General features: G+C 39.3%; 1 protein-coding gene across 2 annotated transcripts in view; it reads left to right on the top strand.

Annotated features, from left to right (window-relative positions):
- The first annotated feature begins 3,971 nt into the window (after positions 1-3,971).
- LOC137658497 (adhesive plaque matrix protein-like) overlaps positions 3,972-5,952 on the top strand; it is a 1,563,467-nt gene continuing 1,561,486 nt past the window's right edge. For both annotated transcript variants that reach the window (XM_068393265.1, XM_068393264.1), the window contains exon 1: positions 3,972-4,136. The gene's annotated coding sequence lies outside the window, so the exon portion shown is untranslated. The remainder of the gene's footprint in view (positions 4,137-5,952) is intronic.

The following is a 5,952-nucleotide window of genomic DNA, read 5'->3' as shown; positions in this document are numbered from 1 at the left end:
TGTTTTCCCGCGCATTTATAAAGATGTGCAGAGCTGGTATCTGATCCCTAAACAAGCAGCTATATGCATATCAGGAGGGAATTGGAACCTCTGAATGCATCACAGATGTATTAAGCTGCATAAATCAGAACAAGGCAACAATAGTCTTCATAGACTTTGAAAAAGCCTTCGAGCTTGCAAGCCCAGTTGCAGTGCTGCAATCAGTAGCCAAAAAAGGAGTCAAAGGACACCTACTAGCATGGACTAAAAACTACATGCTAGGAAGGCAAGCCAGAGTCAAATTTCAAGGAGTGATATCCACATATCATGAATTGGAAAATGGTACGCCACAAGGAGGAATTCTAAGCCCCCTCCTTTTCAACATCCTCATGGAAAATATAGCCTCACTTCAGCTACCTGAAGGAGTTAATATATTTATTTATGCAGATGATGTATGTGTAATAGCTCGAGGGCCAGTCAGGACAATAAAAATGCAAAGAGCACTCAATGCCATCAGCCACAAATCCAATGAGCTTGGACTAAAAATTAACATTGCCAAAACAAAAGCAATGACAATCAAAGCCCCAAACCCCGTACAACCACTCACAATAGGAATGGAACCCCTAGAATGGGTGGACCGATACACATACCTCGGGGTAATAATAGACAAACAGCTCACTTTCAAGCAAGAGATAAAAAATCTCAAGGAAAGAACAAATGCCAGAAATGCAGCTATGAGATATATGTGCAGGCTCAAGGATGGAGCAAATGAACACATCCAAAAGAAATACTATCTAGCCTGTTCCAGATCACTAGTAGACTATGCCGCCCCAACACTCCTGGGACTAACAGATCTACAAACAAGCACAATTGAAGTGATTCAAAACAATGCCATGAGGCTCATGTTGGGTGCCCCAATGTGGACAAGACTTTGCAACCTAAGGTTGGAAACCGGACTACCAACCCTCGAAGACAGAATTGCACTAAGAAATGCAAGCATAGTTGCAAAGATGTTCCTGTCAGACAGAGACTCAATCACCAAAAGACGAGTAAGAGAGGAACTATCCAAACATCCTGAAGTACAAACCCCAGATTCTTATGGCAAAGACCATAGCGATAACATCAAAAGACTTGGCCTTACAGAAACAATCCTACAATTAAAACCTGACACAGCACAAAGTACTATACACATTCCACCATGGAAAAAACAAGTTGCTAAATTCAACTACACCAAACTCCCAAGGGCAAAAGAAAACTGCACAATAGAAGAACTCAGAAACGCAGCAGAAGCAGCTATAACCTCAGTAGAAACAACAGGGGCACAGATCTACTATACTGATGGTACAGTAGATCCTGGAACCCAAACAGCAGGAGCGGCAGTTCACTCCTGCAATTTCACAGCTTGCTGGAGAACATCCAACAATGTCTCCACCCTGCAGACAGAGCTTGTCGCAATACAGCAAGCATTAAAATACTCTATTGAAAATGAGGAAGGACCAGTAGTCATCCATACTGACTCACGATCCTCAGTGCAGGTCCTACAGCAGGACAAAAACAAAGAAAACAAATCCCTGATAGCGGACATTAAAATCCTCTTACATCAACATAATGAAAGAAACAGACTAGTAACTATAAACTGGATCCCCAGTCACATCGGGATACCAGGGAATGAAAAGGCTGATGAGCTAGCCAAAAGCACCAAACACATTCACAATGTACAGGTGCACATACAGCCTGCACTGCAACAAATCAAAAGCAAAATAAAGACACAGCTCAAGAACAACCTAATCAAGGAACTACATATGAGGATAGAGAATGGCTCTCCCTCTGCAACATGGTACAAATGGGCATCGGAACTAGAACCCCCTCCCATAGACAGATACACCCCAAGAAAACTGGCAGTATGCATACACAGACTCCGGCTGGGTTACAAAGCAAACTGGGAACTCCTAGATGACATCCAGACAAGGTGTGAACACTGTGATGTCATGCCACAACAACCTCTCCTGCACTACCTACTAGAATGCAGAGAAACAGCACAGCTACGAGGTGATCTACTTGTAGACATCAACACACCACATGCCATGAAAGAGGCAGCCACACTGGCAAAAGCAATTGTCGAAAGCATAGACACACATGCACAGTTGCTTTCAACACTACCTCCACCAAGGTAAGACCTCCTCATTCCATGCACCATCTCATCCCCTCATTGTAAGGCTCTATTCACATCACCCCCTTTCACTTCTCAACTAATCTACCACTTAAAAATCTCTCTGCAGGGACCCTAGGGAGTAAAGGGTTGGACAACCCCACCTGCACAATTCTTCTCTAATCTTCAAAAGCCTTACACCCCCACTTTTCAAACTACCACTATCCGAGAAATGATGGCCCTCTACCACTACCACCATCATCCTTACCCTATCCACATCTTTTTCTACTACTAAAAACCTTTCAAATTTCCATTAATGCAACTACCTTATAAATTTTTACAGATCACCTACGGGCCAACCAAGGGAAAGGCCCGTGCCAACAACAAGTGTTGGCTTTAATACCCCAACAACAACAATGGTATCTGATTAATAAACAATGAATCGTCATCGACTCTTCTTCCTCGACCCCAAGAGAAATGAAAGGAAGTGAGCCGAGTGGCTGGGAACCGAAGGTAGTTGAAAAGAACCTCTGATGGCACTCGGTGAACGATAACATTGTCCTAACTTCTAATCACTGCCAATGCGTACGGAAAACGTCTCACGAGTGCAGTCGATTCCGGGTTGAAGCTTTGTAAATCAATTTAGTTTTAAAATGCAATAATTGTTTCATTTACTCATTCAGAGAGAGAGAGAGAGAGAGAGAGAGATTTCTTCTCTCTCGGGCATTCTATTTGATCTTTACGTCGAATGCCTTGACCCATCAATATTGTAATAAGTGATTCACACCATTGGATTAGTTAAATAAAGTTTGCCTCTTGATGACATGGGCCTACAGCACATTTTCACTGAGTTTTGAATACCTTCGCGGGGTTCTTTTTGTCCTCGCCACCCTTTGAGTCAGGGACGCCCAACTACGACTCACAACGACTAACTGTCAGCAACGTACAAAAGTTACTTCAGATCAATTGAGGCTTTCTCTAATTTCAGGAACGAGCCATTGTCCTTATTCGCCATTATACGTTTGATCTCCCCTATGAAGAAACATTGACTAACTAATGTGAAAAAAAAAATCTGAGTTTATTGAATGACTTGAATATTTCGAAACATCTGCAATTTCTAATTCTGAATAAGGCCTGTCTTGCATGATTACTATATTGAAGAAAACGGAGTCGTAGACAAGATTAGGACCCGATACCCTGGGTGAGATTTGGTAACTACTATGCATTCTTGTATTTCACATGTGTGGGGCGAAAATATCATAGATCTTTTATTTTCACTGGGGAAAAGCAGCTGTCTGTTTTTTCTCGGAGGTAGCTACTTTTACTTTTCATGGGGAGGTAGCTTTTCTATACAAGGATTATCCCTCCAAGTAACTCTTATCACCAGAGGGAAGCAAGCTACTTTTCCGTGGTATAACTTCAATGCTAATCTTCCGGGGAGAAGTTGCGAACTTGCCGCTGGGACAAAATTCTGTAACATGTTCGAAAATCTAAAGTAATTTCCTCTGTTTACGTAAGTGATGAGAGAGAGAGAGAGGGAGAGAGAGAGAGAGAGAGAGGGGGGGGGCTAAACATACAGTATACCATTATTCAGGGTTTCTATTTAGCTTAATAATTGACCATATATACCGCCATCATTCTAGAATTCTAAAGGAACTTTAAAAATAACCAAGGGCGCAGGTGGAAGCCTGCCATTGTGGGAAATAGCCAAACACAGTCATGCTAATAATTCTTAGCCTCTTCTGGCCAATAGAATGCGGAGTAAAATCTGTGGACCAATCAGGACGTACTTAAACATAACCAGCTTTCAGAAGTAAACACGGTGAGGGTCTGCCGTTTCCGCGTTGAGTGAATTTGGTTTGTGAAAGAGTTCCTCCGATTACTTAGTGTTTTCCCAGAGTTTTACGTACTATCTGATAACAAGTTGGATATGTTTGCTTTATGAATGTACCAGGAATAGGCTGAGAGAAAAATAAGCGCTTTAGTAAAACTAGAAACTGGAAAAAACGTAAGTAAACAGCCGAGGTTGTGTAGGTTAACGTATACTGTACCTCAAACATCAACATTCCCTGGTGTACTATTCGCTAACATTTAGAGTATTCCAAATGGAATGACTAATTTGAGAGTAATTATGAAAATGCGTAATTATATAAAAACTATATCTATTGATATCTGTTATTTTCGAAAGATATGCATGCATGTATAATTGGCAATAGCCTATCCTAGGTTACTGTTTGTTAGACCTGGAGTGGCGGTTAATTTGATATAGCCTAGTTTTTGTTATTGCCCCAATTAAAGGATTTTTGGGTAATGAAAATATATTCTTTTAAATATTCTAATTTCGATAACAGTCGTAGTAATACCTGTTGTAAGGATTTCCTTACCACGCCCTAGAGCAGAAGCTCTGATATTCGTTGGCAGGTTTAAATTCAAACGCTACCGAGAGAAGTCTTGCGAGTGTTGAAGTTTTTGTTTTGTTTAAAGCGTTTCTACTCTATTTGTGGAGATTTACTTACGCTATTATTCGTAGGTAGAAACAGCATCTTTAACAATAATTGTTATTTGCATTATCAATTAGGTTATTATTGATCTAATTTGTGTTTCCATTGATGCCTTTGTGTAAAAACATTGTCCTTTAGAGTTTATTACTTCTGATATATTTATCAATTCCAATATTATTAATTTTATCCACATTCTTTTATTAGTGGCGTTTCAATTACTAACCAAGTGGAAGAAAGGTATTTCATGTTAGTGAGATTTCCCTTTTGTTTCCCATGCACCAATTTTTTTTTCACTTCTAATCCAGATGCGCCACACAAACTTTAACCCCCTGTCAATCCTTAAGTATGGTGATTTGGACATATTTGGCTGTTTATATATATATATATATATATATATATATATATATATATATATATATATATATATATATATATATATATATATATATATATATATGTCAGTATTATTATTTTTTTATAAGCAGGCATGTTTTTTCTTTTATTATCCCTGGGTATAGTGCGCCACTTGTATTCGTGTAATGTGCCACTGTTGGCGCATGCGCCAGAGGTTGGCTTATGGAATCTCACTGTACAACATGAATGCTAGTTTACGTTTACGCTGATTATTTCTAGTTTAGAGTTCCTAGTCGATATTATTAATTGGGTGGTTTTCGATTAACTATTGAATTGTTATCCTACTGTTCTCTTTATTCTTTGTTCTTATCAATAAGCTTTTCGTACTAAATAGGCTGAATAACTTTGAATTGGGCGTTGTATTAATATACTATGATTTTAGAATAAAATATAGCAAGTCTCACTTTTCTTGGATGGGTACACGCATTCAGTGAGACTACGCCCATGAACTATTTAATTTCGAAAGTTCAAACTTGCAGCGAATGTTTTCATGTTGAACAGGCTTTTTTATAGTTTGTAGTTCATACATGAGAGATCTGGTTTAATGTTGTTACCGCTCTTAATTTTTTTTTTTAATTGTTCATTACTTCTCTAGTAGTTTATTGCCTTTCATCACTGTGCTATGCTTATAGCATCCTTCTTTTCCAACTAGGGCTGTAGCTTGGCTAGTAATAATAATAATATGTCCTCAGTCATGGCTAGGGTTTGGCCAGTTTTCGTCACCACGCTGGCTAACTGCGGATTGGTGATCGTGGGAGTTTTTTGTCTGGATGTTCACAGCAAACTAACCTACAGTAGGATAGGTAGCCCTGACTATTACAGTTTTACTGATCATGTTGATACTCAAACCCTTTCACCACGATAAGGTATTCCCACTCAGAAAGGGATATATACAGTACATATACATAT

This window comes from Palaemon carinicauda, chromosome 19, assembly GCF_036898095.1.
Source record: "Palaemon carinicauda isolate YSFRI2023 chromosome 19, ASM3689809v2, whole genome shotgun sequence".
NCBI classification, from domain to species: Eukaryota; Metazoa; Arthropoda; class Malacostraca; order Decapoda; family Palaemonidae; genus Palaemon; species Palaemon carinicauda.
Note: the sequence above shows the minus strand (reverse complement) of the source record. Positions and strands in the feature narration are given on the sequence as shown.